A 16,097-nucleotide genomic window follows, 5' to 3' on the forward strand; every position below is an offset into this window, starting at 1 on the left:
TAGGGTTAGGGTTAGGTCCCAGGAGGCTCCAGGCGCCGAACCCACAGTGGTGAAGTTGTCTCTGCGAAGAGCTGAGTTTAGGGCACAGGGAGGGAGCAAACCAGCATCAGTCTCTGGCTCCCAATGCCATACAACTGTGGTATTCGGTCCGCATGTGGAGATAGCCTTAGTTCCGTTTAGGCTTTGGGCCAGGGAAATCTCTAGGGCTAATTGACACCAGTCCTGTGATCTGCCTGTGTCAATGATGTGTGGGCACATGCATGGTGCGAGTCAGGTTTAGGGTGAGTGTTAAAGATGAGGTGAGGTTTAGGTTCACGTATATACTGTGGGTCACCGTTAAGATTAGGGCTTGGTCACAGGGGGCTCGTGGCACTATACCCCCAGTAGGTCAGTTGTCCCCCCGCAGGGCTGAGTAGAGGGGTCTAAGGAGGGTCCCAGTCAGGCTGAGTTTTGGGTGCCAGGGCTACTCCTTGCTTAGACCTCAGGAAGTCCCCTGTGGAGCTCCTTCTGGTCTTTGGAAATGACCTTGTGTTATCCCAGGTTCCATGCTGAGTAATCCTCCTCCGCTCTGAAGCCCATGTCCGTCATGTGCTCAGACTTAGGAATTGGGTCCCCATTAGGAGAAAGCTTTAGCCAAGGTTAACTTTCGGTCCAGGGACGTTGCCAGGGCCGAAGCGACATCATTGCCATGATCACCCTGGAAGGCTGAATGAGGGTCCATGCGCGGGTGCGGGTCATGTGCAGGGTTAGGTTTGAGTTGGGATGAGGCTTAGTTTGAGCGGTATGTGAGTTTCACAGTTAAGGTTAGGGTTAGGTCCCAGGAATCTCCAAGCACTGAAACGTTGCAGGGTAGTGGTCTTCCCAGAGGATTGAGTGTAGGCCTCATTGGAGCGGTCTGTTCAGGCTTAATCTTTGTGATCCAGGGCCAGCTGTGTGTGCCATCTTCAGTTGGGTCTCATTGTCCCCCTTGTGCAGCATCATGCGGGCATTGGAAATGTCATGATGATGTTCCATGTCCCATGCCAAGTAATCCTGCACCGCTTTGTGCCCATTGTTTGTGGTGTTCTCAGAGATAGGAATTGGGTCCCCATTCAGAGATATCCTTAACTAGGGTTAATGTTCTGTCCAGGGACTTCACCAGTGCCGAGGTGACACCATTCTTGTGTGTCATGTGTGTTGGGTTAGGGTTTGGGATTGGGTTTGGTGTTAGGGGTTAGGGTTACGGTTAGGGTTGGTGTTAGGTGTTAGTGTTAGGGGCTAGAATTAGGTTTATGCATTAAGGTTGGGTTTAGGGTTATGGTTAGTGTTTTGGATTATGGTTAAGTGTTAGGGTTTGGAGTTAGAGTTAGGTTTAGGCATTAGCTTTGGACTTGGGTTAGGCTTAGGTTTAGGGTTATGGTTTGGGTTTGAGAGTTAGGGTTATGGTTGATGGTAGAGTTAGGGTTAGGTGTTAGCGTTAGTGTTAGGGTTTGCGTTAGGTTTAGGAGTAAGGTGAGGTCTAGGTCTAGGACTTTGGTTTGGGTTATGGGTTAGGGGATTGGATTAGGGGTTAGCGTTAGGGTTAGTGTTAGAATTTTATGGTTAGGGTTAGTGTTAGTTTTTGGGTTTACAATTTTTGGGTTAGCAGGTAGAGTTAGAGCAATAGGGTTAGGGTTTTAGGATTAGAGTTTACGATTAGGGTAAGAGGGTTAGGGTTAGTACGGGATATGTTTACTTTTACGGTTCTGTAGGGTTAGGGTTGGGTTTAGAGCTAGGGATAGGGGCAGGGTTTAGTATTAGGGCTATGGTTATGGTTAGCTGTTAGGTTTAGGACTTGTTGGGATTTGGGTTAGTGTTAGGGTTAGGGCTTCAACAAGAAGTAGGTCTTATTTGCACTCCCACCTGGAGCGGGAGGTTGTTCATTTAGGACACCGCCCTCCATCTGTGAGAGATTGCGTTCATTTTATCACCCCTGTCTCCCTGCACTGGAGGTTGTTTTGCCTCGCCCCATTCCAGCTTGGTTGTGGAGTGTTTCATGCCATCACCCTGCCCTCTCTCGGTGTGGTAGGATTTCACTTATTGCCGTATCCATTTTTTTCCTTGGGTTGCATACTTTTAATCTTGATATCATTTATTTCTCCTCTGATTTGAATTATTTTCTTCATTCTGCTGTTTGTGGGTTGTGTTTGTTGTCCTCTGTCTGGCTTTTATAGTTATAAGTTCATGGAGTTTACTTCAGGGTGTTCTTTTTCTTGAGGCAGACCTGTATTGCTATAAACTTCCCTGGTAGAACCAGTTTTCTTGCTTTACAGAAATTTGGATTGCTGTGTTTTCATTTTCATTTGTTTCCATGTCATTTTGGATTTTGTCTTTGATTTCTTGGTTTAGGTATTGATTGTTTAGTAGCATGTTATTTAACTTCCATTTTTTTGCACCTTTTCAAGATTTTTTTTCTTGTTGTAGTCTTCTACTTTCATAGCATTGTGGTCTGAAAAGACACATGGTATGACGTCGATCTGTTTGATTTTGTTTTGGCTTGTTTTATGATGTAATATTTTATCGAGTGTGGGAATATTCCATGTGCACATGAAAAGAATGTGTATTGTGCTGTTTTAGGCTGGAATGTCTAAAATATAAGGTTTAAGTCCATCTGGTCTACTCTATCATTCAAAGTCACTACTTTCTTGTTGATTTTCTGATGGAATGATCTTTCTATTGATGTCATTTGGGTGTTATAGTGCCCCACTATGATTGTATGACTATCAGTTCTTTAGGTTTTGACTGTTTTGTGTATTTGGATGCTCTCAGGTTGAACGCTTATATGTTTACAATTGTTCTATCTTTTTGCTGGATGGTACTTTTTATTAGTATAGTGTCTTCTTTGTCTCTTGTTACAGTTTTCTTTTTAAATCTATTTTTTATGATATAGGTATGGCTACTGCAGTTTTCTTTTGATACTTTTGTTTTTTAACTAGTCTTTTGTAGGTGGAAATAGATGGGTCCTATATTGTATTCATTCTATCATCCAGTGCTTTTTATTATGAAGAGAGAGAGCACAGGCATGGGAGGGCGGGGTGGGGGGAATGGGGGAAGAGAGAGACAAAGAGAGAAAGAGGGAGAGAGAGAATGAGAATGAGAATGAATCCTCACCAAGTTCCACGCTCAGTGCAGAGCTCAATTGGGGCTCAATCCCATGATCCTAGGATCATAACTAAGCTGAAATCAAGATTCGAAATTTCAAGCGATTGAGTAATCCACTTGTCCCTATCTGGCACCCGTTGCCTTTGATTTGAGCACTTATTCTGATACCATTCAAAGTAATTGATAGACATGTACTTGTCCTATTATCACTTGATGTTGGTTGTTTCTGAATTTTTCTGATCCTTTCTTCTCTTTCTCTTTTTTTGGTTTGCTGGGTTTCATCACAATTTCACAGTTGAAATTGCTTATCTTTATACTCTGTATATGTATTAGTGGTGTTTGTTCGGTGGTTATTATGAGGTTTGTACCTAACCACTTCTGCATATAGAAGTCTATATTAAGTTGATAGTTGCTTAAGTTTGAACCGGTTCTTTACTCCTCTCCTCCCCGTGTTATAGCTATGTAGTTGTTCTTCTTTCAAAACCTTTCATATCCCGAATACCTTGACTGATGTTTTACAGATATACACATTTGTATTGCTTTTGCATTTTGCACTTTAATATGGTCACTTTCGGTGTTTCTTTTCCACTTAAAGAGTCCCCTTTAACATTTCTTGCAGGGGTGGTTTGTTGGTGTTGAGCTCGCTGAGTATTTATTTGGGAACCTCTTGATCTCTCCTCCCATTTGAATGATAGTGTTGTGGATAGACTCTCTTTGGCTGCAGATGTTTTCCATTCAGCACCTTTACCATACCATTCTGGTCACTTACAGTTTCAAAGTTTCTTCTGAAAAACATCCAGTGATAACCTTATGGGGTTTCCCTTGTAGGTAACTGTCATCATTTGTTTTTCTGCTGTGAAAATTTTTCTTGATCATGACATTTTGGGTTTTAATTACTATATGACTTGGTGTGGGTCTGCTTCTGTTGAATATATTGGGGGTTCTTTGTGCCTCCTGCTTCTGGATCTGTCTCCTTCTCTGCATTAGGGAAGTTTTCATCTATTGTGTCTTCAAATAAATTTTCTGATCCTAATTCCTCAGAGTTCTGAAAATGAGAAATAGGACAGAAAAGACCTATTGAAGGTTCTCTGATGATCCACTGGATTTGCATGCGTGGAGGATAGATTTGGGAGTCAAATGAACAACCTACCTTTAACTTCAAAGAACTAGAAAAAAAAACAACAATCTATGTCCAATGTTCTCAAAAGGGAGAAAGTAATCCATACGAGAGTGCAAACCAATGAAACTGAGACCATGAAGTCAATAGAAAATATGAAGAAGACCAACAGGGGTTTTCAGAAGAGTGAAACAAAATTGTCAAGACTATACATAGACTATGGTAAGACAGAGAGAGGACCCAATTCAAAAGAATTATAAATAAAAGATAAGACATTACGCCTTATACCAAAGAAACATAAAGGAGACAAAGAGACGACTATGGCCAAATTAGATGCCAGCAAACCGCCTGCCTAGAAGAAATGGATAGGTTCTTAGAAACACACAACCTACTAAGACTGTACCAGGAAGAAATAGAAAGTTTGCACAGACCCATTAAAGGAAGACTGTATCAATACAAGAAGATAACCAATGTAAGTAAGTTGAATCAGTAATCGAAGTTCTCCCAGGGAATAAAAGCCCAGGACCAGGTGGATTCACTGGTGAATTTGACCAAACGTTTGTAGAAGAACTAACAGCAGCCGTCTCACTGATTCAAAAGGAATGAACACCAAACTCATTTCCTGACACTGGAATTACCCTGGTGGGAAGCCAGAGAAGGATACTACCTGAACAGAAATCTATAGGCCAGTATCCCCGTGATGAATGTAGATGAATAATTCCCAATAATGTACAGGCAAACCAAATTCAGCATCACATTAAAAGGATCATTGACCGTGATGAAGGGTTTTTTCCCTGCAAAGGAAGGATGTTTCAGAAATGCAAATCAATCAGTGTGACCCCTCACATAATTGAATGAAAGAAAATCAACCAGAAACAATATTCTTAACTATAAATAGCAAACGGAGGGTTACTATAAGGGAGGTGGGCAGGGGGATGGGTTAAATGGGTGATGAGCTAAGGAGGGCACTAGTAGTGAGGATCACTGGGTGTTGTATGTAAGTGATGGATGACTACATTCTATATTTGAAACTAACATTACACTGTAAGCTAACCAACTGGAATATAAATAAAAACTTGAAAAAATAAATACTAAAGAAAGACATAAATACATTTAAACTAAACTAAATAAATAAATTTTAAAAAATAAAAAGAAAACTCATGTGACGATGTCAATAGACACACAAAAGAAGTCCCAAGAAATTTTGGTATCCATTTGTGCTAAGAAACTCTTTAAAATTCAGTGTAGAAGGAACATATCTCACCATAAGAAAGGCCATGTATGTGAAGCCCACAGCTAATATCATATTCAATAGTGAAATTGTGAAAGATTTTCCACTAAAATCAGGCACAAGGCAAGGATGCCATATATATGTGAAGGGGATTGGGTGATGCAAGCTTCTGGTTATGCAATGTATGAATCACAGATAGAAGATATAGCATAGGGAACATAGAGAATGGTACTGGAGTAGTGATGCATGGTGACAGATGATAGCTACACCTATGTTAGCGTAGCAGAATGTATACATTTTTCCAATCACTATGTTGTTCATCTGAAACTAATGTAACATAGTGTGTCAGCTATTCCCAAATAACATGTTTTTTTTTTTAAATAAGGTAAAGGACTGAAATAAAAAGTTTAATGTAACAGAACCTGTTAATATCTAATCAAGAAATGCAGTAAAGTTCCAAAATAGAAAGTCACCATATCAAATTCTGTATCATTCCTATACACTAACCCAATTATCTAAGAAGTAAAGAAAACAATCCCATTTACAATAGCATCAAAAACAATAAAAATTATAGCAATACAGTTAGCCAAGGAAATGAAAATCTCTCTACAGAAAACTATAAAACCTGTGTGCAGGAATGGAGGAAATTCAATTTGGGTGAAAGAAAGAGGAGAACACACAAGTCAGTGAAAAGCCATCCCATGTCCAACTTTCAGAGGAATTAATATAGATACAATGTCCATATTACCCAAAGCCATCTAGAGATTCAGTGCAATCTCTATCAAGACTCCGATGCAATTTTTATGCAATTAGAAAATCATATCCTAAAATGTATTTGGAATCACACAAAGACCCCAAGTAGCCAACGCAAGAAAGAACAAAACAGGAGGCATCACATTTCTTGATTTCAAGCTTCATTCTAACACAAAGAAATCAGTTATGTCACTGGCATAAGCACACACACAAGACAATGGAACAGAAATTGAGAGCCCAAACTAAACCCATGCATGCACAGTCACCTTGTATTTGACAAGGGAGTCAATAATACACAGTGGAGAAGAGTAGTCTCTTGAATAACTGGTGCTGGGAAAATTGGATATTCACATGTATAAGAACAAAGCTTGGCACTGTATGTTACACCACTCCCTAGAGAGTGAAAGGAAGAAACAGAGAGATGTGGTAAGAGAGAAACAGAGACAAAGAGGAAGTACAAGGTGGAAAGTAGAGACCTGGTCCAGGTAGGTGGACAGGGTTAGAGGGGCCAGGGGAGAGGGGATGTATGAAGTGGCTCTGAGTGCTGGGGCAGAAAGGGCTTGTATCATGGGCATCAGAGTTCCATGACCCCAAGACTCCAACATCCCTGGGTCCAAGTTCTGCAGAGGCCATTGGAATTGAAAAGATGGGTATCCCTCATTTCTTCGGGAATTGTGAGGCTCAGCCTCACGTTCTGTCATGGAGAGATGTCTTGAGGGAGATTGTGCTGCTCTTTGGCAGGTACACCCCAGAGCCTGCCCTGTGGGGAGGTGTCCCAGGGCCATCTCCCTCAATGCCCCAGGCCCTGTTGGATTTCCCCCCTCCCCCCACCAGCTGGCCTTCCTCAAGCTCTGGACTCAGCCATCAGACATTGTGTTGCCCCCAGGTCTGGCAGTCTGGACCTGGCAGAGGTGGACTAGTAATATTGATAGAAAAATATTTGACAATAAGGTCCATATCCTCCCTCTGGGACTAGAGGTGTGCATCCATATCATAGGTTGCTATCCTCCTGTCCACAACAAATCTGAGGATTCCAGAAGGTAGGTGGACCCTTTAAAACACCATAGTCTTCTCTTACATCAAATTCAAAGACATTTTCTTGTCCCAGCTTTCTTTTAATTCTGAAGAGATGGCAATTAGTAATTGAAGGCATAGTGGTCCTATAGGATATTTACCTATATGACTGATGGACATTATTTCATCCATCCGTATCCCTAAAGCACATTTCATTGGAAATATTAGCCAATGATACATACTGTAAATTCACAACAGATGTGTAGCTCCCTGTAAGTTGCATTCTGACCTTGTCACATATGTGTCATCAAAGATATTATTAGTGACTTTTCAGATAAGCTTTCAACATCAAGAAGGTGATGTTAGAGAATCTGGTATAAATGGGAATTCACAGATTCTAAATGAGGAATGATTTTTCATTTTTAATGTTTCTTTTTTTTAGAGAACCCAAGCTGGGGAGGGGGGAGAGAGTGGGAGACACTGAATCTGAGGCAGGCTCGAGGCTCTGAGCTCTCAGGACAGAGCCTGACGTGGGGCTCAAACTCATGGATGCAAAATCATGACTTGAGTCAAAGTCGGACGCTTAACCGACTAAGCCACCCAAGCGCCCCAGGAATGATAGTTTATTGGCAAAGTAGGAGAAATTGAAGATAGTGTAAAGCATGTCTATTTTTAATTGAAATATTGTTCACACATTTGTTGTGTTAGTTTTAGGCATACATTGTCGTCATTCCATTCCATATGTCTATACATTATGTTGTACTTAACCACAAGTGTAGCTATCATGTGAAAGCATGCAACAGTATTATGACAGGATTGACACCATTACATTGGCTGTCCCTTGTATCCCTAGGACTCATTCATTCCATAGCTGAAAGCCGGTATCTCTTTCTCTCAAGGTGTCCATTCTTTATCTAACCTAATTATTTTGGTGGTAAATAAAATTACTTCTTGTTCAGCATGTGTAAATTGGCAGTCTATTTTTCTGTGAACATTGCTTAAAACATTAAAAATGATGTCATTACGTTAATAAATTCTGTTTCATTCTTCATTCACAAGAAAGGAGAAGAAAAGATTTCTTTGTGTTCCAGGCCCTGTCACTACAACCCTTCCCCATGTGGAGAACAGGCTTAGTTGCTCAGAGCACCTTTGGTCTCTCAGCTGAGCAACCAGGGCCTTCAACATTGAAGAAATTCCCATGGTGGTCAGCAGAGAGAGCTCGAGCACCACAGACCCGGAGGGGCGGGTTCCTCTGCCGGGCAGTGATAGCCAGCAGAGGGCACACCATCTGCTTTTCTGACCCAGGGCACCTCAGATCAGGAAGGGCTTCTATTGCTCTCAGAGGACTCAGGCCTCTGCTGGCGCCTCAGTACAGACAGCAGAGCTGCATTTGCAGCAGGTTCTGCCACCAGCCCCAGGGGAGATCTTGGGAGCTTTGCAGCAACTTGGCATCTCCTGAGTCACCAGAGAGAGGCTGTCTTGTTGTACTGAGTGCTGAGGAGGGGGCGCCAGGTGGCTTCACTGGGCAAGCTGGTTGCTGAGCTGCACAGGCCTTTGCATTTTCTGGGCTGTTCCCGTGTTTCATTCCACCCCTTCCAGGACAGTTTTTGAACAAGACGTATTTTACTAAAGGACTCGTGGATTGCGGGGTCTCATGACATCACCTCATAGATGCAGTCGATGGTTTGTTCCAGATTCAGGTTTGTTTCCGGGAAGAAACCCTAACAGAAATTCAGAAGCACGGGAGCTGCATTCAATTAGGACGTGGATACATGAAATGCTCATCTCAGGACCTTCTAGAAGAATGAGCTGGGACCCATGTTCCAAGTCCTGCTGGAACCAGAGACCGAGGTAAGGGCACAAACTCCCCACATCATACATGCTTTTTTAAAAATTTCATGGTTATTTTTCCAACCTAGTGAAGTGATTGAAAACTACAGAAAACTTGGTTTGTACCTGTCATTAGCCTTATGTTATCTTCTAATTTAAATTACAGTGAGTAAAGATACAGTGTAATATTAGTTTCAGGTGTACAATATAGAGCAACAATTCCACACGTCGCCCGGTGCTCATCCCAGGTGCACTTCTTAATCCCCAGCAGCTGTTTCACCCATTCCCCCACCTCGCTGTGGAACTCCTCAGTTTGTTTCCTAGTTAAGAGTTTGTTTGTCACTGTCTCCTCCCCCCCCCCCCCCGGCTTTGTTTTGTTTTATTGCCATGGGTTCGTGAAATCATCGGGTATATGTCTTTCTCTGACAGGCTTATTTCACCCAGCATAACATTCTCTCCCTCTATCCACCTCATGGCAAATGACAAGATTTCATGCTTTTACGGCTAAATAAAATTACATTCCATATACTACATCTCAATTTATTCATCATTGATGGATGCTTGGGCAGTTTCCATAATATGGCTGTTGTAGAAAATGCTTCTGTAAACATCAGGGTGCATGTATCCCTTTGAAGAATTATTTTTGTATTCTTTGTGTAAATACCTCATAGTGAAATTGCTGGATCGTAAGGTAGTTCTATTTCCAGGTTTTGTTGTTGTTTTTACAAATCTCCATGATGTTTTCCAGAGTGGCTGCACCAGTTTGCATTCCTCGCCACAGTGTAAGAGGTTTCCTCTTTCCCCATATCCTTGGCAACAACTGCTGTTTCATCATTCATTGATTTTAGTCATTCTGACAGATGTGATGTATTATCTCATTGTACTTTTGAATTTAATTTCCCCGAAGATCAGTATTGTTGAGCATCTTTTCATGTGTCTCTTGGCTACGTGTATGTCTTCCTTGGGAAAATGTCTATTCGTGTCTTCTACCCATTTTTAATCAGATTTCTCATTTTTTGTGTGCTGTATAACTTTATATATTTTGGACACTAACCTTTTATCAGATGTCTTTGCAAGTATCATTCTGTAGGTGTTTTAGTTTTGTTGATTATTTCCTTGGTGATGGAAGCTTTTTATTTTTACGATGTCCCATTATTTTTGCTTGTGTTTCCCTTACCTCAGGAGATATATCTACAAAGACATTTGTACAGGCAATGTCAAATAAGATACTGCCTGTGTAAATTATCCTCTGGGATTTTTATGGTTTCAGGTTTCACACATAGGTCTTTATCCATGTTGGATTTATCTTTGTGTATGTTTTAAGAAAGTTGTCTGTTGTTTTGTTTTGTTTTGTTTTGCAGGTTGCTGTCCAGTTTTTCCAAAACCATATGTTGAGGAGACTTTAAGTTTATGTATTTATTTTGAGAGAGAGAGAGCATGAAAAACAGGGGCAGAGAGAAATGGAGAGAGAGAATCCCATGCATGCTCTGCACTGCCCTGGATCATGGCGTGAACTGAATTCGCAATCACACGCTTTTGTGACTGAGCCACCCATGTGTCCCAAGACTATCTTTTTTTCCATTGGATATTCTTTCCTGCTTTGTTGAGAATTAATTGACCATATAGGTGTCCGTTCATTTCTGGGTTTCCATTCTATTCATCTATGCCTCTGTGTTTTGTTGTTGTTGTTGTTGTTGTTGTTGTTGTTGTTGTTGTTTTGCCAGTACCATACTGTTTTGATCAGTACTGCTTTGTAATATAACCTAACGTCTGGAATTGTGATGTCTCCAGCTTTGCTTTTCTTCTTCAAGTTTTTTTTGGCAGTTTGGGGACTTTTGTCATTCCATACATTTTGAGATTATTTGTTCCAGGTCTGTGACAAATGTTTTTGTTAGTGTGATAGGGATTTCATTACATGTGTAGATTGTTTTGAGGAGTGTAGACATTGTAACAATATTTTGTTCTTGCCATCCATGAACATGAAATGTATTTCCATTTCTTTGTGTTCTCTTCCATTTCTTTCATCAGTGTTTCATAGCCTTGAGAGTACAGGTCTTTCACCTTTTTGGTTAGGTATATTCCTGGTATCTTGTGGTATTTGTGAACCTTTCAGTGGGATTGATCCCTTACTTTCTCTCTGTGTTAATTCATGATTCGTGTACAAAAATGCAATACATCTATGTAGCTTGATTTCTGTATATTGTGACTTGTCGAATTCATATATCAATTCTAGCAATTTTTAAGGTAGTCTTTCATGTTTTTTATAGAGCACATCATGTCAGTTCCAAAGAGCAAAAGTGCTACTTCTTCCTTGCCAGTTTGGATGCCTCTTATTTCTTTTTGTTGTCTGAGTGCTGTGGCTAGGATTTCCCGTACTATGTGAATAACAGTGGTGATAGGGGTCATCCTTGTCTTGTCCCTGACCTTGGAGGAAAAACCTTCAATTTTTCCCCATTGAGGATGAGATAAGCTGTGGGTTTTTCCTAGATGACTTTTATTATGTGCAGGTAGGTTGAGTCTCAATGTACTTTGCTGAGGGTTTTTATCATGAACGGATGTGACATTTTGTCAGGTGGTTTTCTTGCATCCGTTGAAAGCATCATATTGTTCTTATCCTTTCTTCTATTACTGTGGTGCATCATGTTGATTGATCTGTGAATGTGGAACCACCCTTGCAGCCCAGGGATATATGTCACTTGATTATGGTAAGTGATTCTATTAATGTATTGTTGACTTTAATTTGAAGGTATGTTAATGAGAATTTCTGCATACATACTCATCAGGCTATTGGTATGCAGTTTTATTTAAAATTTTTTTAACATTTTTTAAAATGTTTATTTCTTTCCTTAGATAGAGTACATAAAAGTGAGGGAGGGGCAGAGAGACAGGGAGAGAGAGAATCCTGGTCATGCTCCACACTGTCATGGCAGGGCCCAACGTGGGACTCGAACCCATGCACCACAAGATAATGTCCTAATCCAAAATTAAGAGTTGGACAGTAAACCGACTGAGCCACACAGGCGCCGCTGCAGTTTTTGGTTTTAGTGGAGGCTTCATCTGGTTTTGGTATCAGGGTAATGATGGCCTCATATGGTGGATTTGTAAGTTTTCCTTCTTTTTTATTTTTTGTAATAATTCGAGGAGAATACATATTACCTCTTCCTTAAATGGATGGTAGAATTCATCACTGAAGCCATCTAACCCTGAACTCTTGTGTTGGGGGGAGATTTTTTTAATTACTGATGTGGTATCTTTCTGTTTTCAGATTTTAGATATCGTCCGTTTCAGGTTTGGTAGTTTGTGTGTTTCTAGGAATTTGTTCATTTTTCTCAGAGTGTCCAATTTGTTGCATATAGTTGTTCATAATATTATCTTCTAATTGTATTTTTGTGGTGTTGACTGTTATTTCTCCTTTCTTATTTGTGATTTTATTTATTTGAGTCCTTTCTGTCTTTTTTTTGTGAAAAGTCTGCCTAGGAGGTTTTCAAGTTGATTACTGCTTTCAAAGAACCAGCGCCTGGTTTCATTGATTTGGTCTAGTGTCTTTTTGCTTTGTATATTCCTTACTTCTTCCTTAAACTCTATTATTTCCTTCCTTCTGCTGTTCTTTTTCTCATTCCTTTAGTTGTAAGTTAGGATTGTTTGAGATTTTTCTTGCTCTTTAAGGTAGACTTCTATTGCTATATACTTCCATCATAGACTGCTTTTGCCACATTCCGAAGGGTTTTACCAGTGTATTTTCATTTTCATTTGTTTCAGTGTATTTTCTCATTGATTTCCTGTTTGACCCATTCATTTCGTAGCATGTTATTTAACCTCCCTTTATTTGTTTCCTTTCCTCCTTTGTGTGTGTGTGTGTGTGTGTGTGTGTGTGTGTGTGTGTGTGTGTGTGTATGTGTATGAGTGTGGTTACCTTCCTAGCTTTGTGGTCAGAAAAGAAGCTTGGTCTGATCTCTGTCTTTGGGCACCTGTTGAGGCCTGATTTGTGACCTAGAATGTGATTACTTCTGGAGAATGCCCCATGTGCGCTTGAAAAGAATGTGTACTCTGTAATTTTAGTATGGAGTGTTCTGAATATATCTGTTAAATTCATCTGGTCCAGTGTGTCATTCAAAGCCATTGTTTCCTTGTTGATTTTCTGTTTATAGATTCTGTCCATTGATGTGAGTGATGTGTTAAAGTCCTCTACTATCGTTATATTATTATAAATGAGTTCCTTTATGGTTGTTGCTAAATGTTTTATATACTTGGCGATGGCATGTTGGGTGCATCAAAATTTACAATCATTGGATATTCTTGTTTGGCTGTCCCCTTTAGTATGAGATCGTGTCTGTCTTCATCTCATTATAGCTTTATTTATTTATTTATTTATTTATCTTAATTTAAGTTAATTTAAGTCTTAGTTGACATACAGTGCATTCTCAGATTCAGTAGTAGTATTCAGTGATTCATCCCTTACATACAACACCCAGTGCTCATCACAACAAGTGCTCTCCTTAATACTCGTCCTCCATCTAGCCCAGTGCTGACCCATCTCCCTCCATCAACCTTCACTTTTTTTTCTCTAACATTAAGAGACTCATGTGGTTTGTTACCACGCTTCTCTTTTCCTGCCCCCTTCCCTAGTTTTCATGTGTTTTGTTTCATAAATTCCACATGAGTGAAATCATATATTTGTCTTTCTCTGATTGACATATTTCACTTAGCAAATACATTCGAGCTCCATCCACATCGTTGCAAATGGCAAGATTTCATTCTTCTTGAAGCTGAGTTATATTTCATTGTACATACATATGTATGTATATATGAACATACACATATGTACATATGCATATACATACGTATACACACACACACACACACCACAACTTCTTTATACCTTCATCAGTTGATGGATACTTGGGCTTTCTCCATAGTTTGGCTACTGTTGATAATTCTGCTATAAATATTGGGTGCATGCAATGTCACTATTAGGTATTTACCCAAAAGGTACCAAAATAGAGTCTCGGTTTTAAAGTTTATTTTGCCTGATATAAGTATTGCTACTGGCTTTCTTTTGACATTATTGGCATGATAAATATTTCTTCATTCCCTCACTTCAAATCTGCAGGAGACTTAAGTCCAAATAAGGCTTTGTAGGCAGCATCTAGATAGACATTGTTTTTTGTTTGTTTGTTTGTTTGTTTGTTTGTTTTTTCCATTCTGACGCCCTATCCAATGTCTTTTGATTGGAGCATTTAGTCCATTTATATTCAGAGTGACTATTGATAGGTATATATTTAGTCCCATTCTACTAGTTGTTTTGTCATTGTTTCTTGATGTTTTCTCTGATCCTTTCTTGTCTGTAACACTTGTAGTCTTTCATTTCCACTCAAGAGCCTGATGTAAATATTCTTTTCTTTTGACTGGTGGTACATTTTTTACTTATTTTTAATATTTCTTTTTTTTAAATTTAAGCCCAAGTTAATTACCTTATAGTGGAATACAGTTTCAGCAGTAGAATTTAGTGATCCATCAAGTACAAAATATACCCAATACTCATCCCAAGGGCCACCTCTAATGCCCATCACCCATTTAGCCCATACCCTTATTCAGTAACCCTCCAGGAACCCTGAGCTTCTTCCCTCTATTTAACAGTCTCCTATCATTTGACTCCCTCTCTATTTGTATCTTATTTTTGCAGTCTTTTCACTATGTTCATCAGTTTTATTCAATTCGACAGATGAGAGAAATCATAGGATGTGTGTCTTTCTCTGACATATTTTGCTTAGCATAATAAAGTCCTGTTCCATCCACGTTGTTGCAAATAGCGAGATTTCATTCTTTTTGATCGCCGAGTGATAGTCCATTGTATGAATATACCATATCTTCTTTATCCATTCATCTTTCAGTGGTCATTTGGGCTCTTGGCATAACTTAGCTATTGTTGATAATGCTGCTTTAAACATTGGAGTACATGTGCCACTTCGAGTCAGTGTTAGTGTATTCTTTGGATAAATACCTAGTAGTGCAATTGCTGGGTCCTAGTGTAGTTCTATTTTTTGTTTTTGTGACGACTCTCCATACTATTTTCCAGAGTGGCTACACCACTTTGCATTCCCATCAGCATTGCAAAAGGGTTCCCTTTCCCCGCATCCTTGCCAACATCTGTCGTTTCCTGAGATGTTAATTTTAGCCATTCTGACAGGTGTGAGGGGATATCTCATTTTGGTTTTGATTTGTATTTCAGTGATGACGAGTGAGACTGAGCATCTTTTCATGTGTGACCAATCTGGATGTCATCTTTCTTTCTTTTTTTTTTTTTTTCCAACGTTTTTTATTTATTGTTGGGACAGAGAGAGACAGAGCATGAACGGGGGAGGGGCAGAGAGAGAGGGAGACACAGAATCGGAAACAGGCTCCAGGCTCCGAGCCATCAGCCCAGAGCCTGACGCGGGGCTCGAACTCACGGACCGCGAGATCGTGACCTGGCTGAAGTCGGACGCTTAACCGACTGCGCCACCCAGGCGCCCCTGGATGTCATCTTTCTTAAAGTGGCTCTTCATGTCTTTTGTCCATTTCTTCACTGGATTATTTGGTTTTTGACTGTTGAGTGTGGTAAGTTCTTTATCGATTTTGGATACTAACCCTTTATCTGATATGTTACCTGCAAATATCTTCTCCCATTCCATTCAGTTGCCTTTTAGTTTGGCTGATTGTGTCCCCTGCTGTGCAGAAGCTTTTTATCTTCAGGACCCAATAGTTCATTTTGGTTTTTATTGCCCTTGCTTCTGGAGACATGACAAGCGAGAAGTTGCTGCGGCCAGGATTAAGGAGGTACATTGCCTGTTATCTCCTCTAGGATTTTGATGGTTCCTGACTTACATTTAGATCTTTCATCCATTTTGAGGGGTTTGTGTGTGTGTATGTGTGTGTGTGTCGTTTAAGAAGTGTCCAGTTTCATTCTTCACACTGCCCAGTTTTCCTACTACCATTTACTGAAGAGACTCTTTTATTCCATTGGATCTTCTTCCTGTGTTATCAAAGATTAGT

At 40.1% G+C, this 16,097-nt stretch overlaps 1 long non-coding RNA gene across 2 annotated transcripts in view; it reads left to right on the top strand.

The window, feature by feature from the left end:
- The window catches only part of LOC125910943 (uncharacterized), a 51,871-nt gene that overhangs the window by 4,201 nt on the left and 31,573 nt on the right, over positions 1 to 16,097 (top strand). For both annotated transcript variants that reach the window (XR_007454219.1, XR_007454217.1), the window contains exon 2: positions 8,930 to 9,086. This is a non-coding gene — a long non-coding RNA (uncharacterized LOC125910943). The remainder of the gene's footprint in view (positions 1 to 8,929; positions 9,087 to 16,097) is intronic.

Source organism: Panthera uncia, chromosome D1, assembly GCF_023721935.1.
Source record: "Panthera uncia isolate 11264 chromosome D1, Puncia_PCG_1.0, whole genome shotgun sequence".
Lineage (NCBI taxonomy): Eukaryota > Metazoa > Chordata > Mammalia > Carnivora > Felidae > Panthera > Panthera uncia.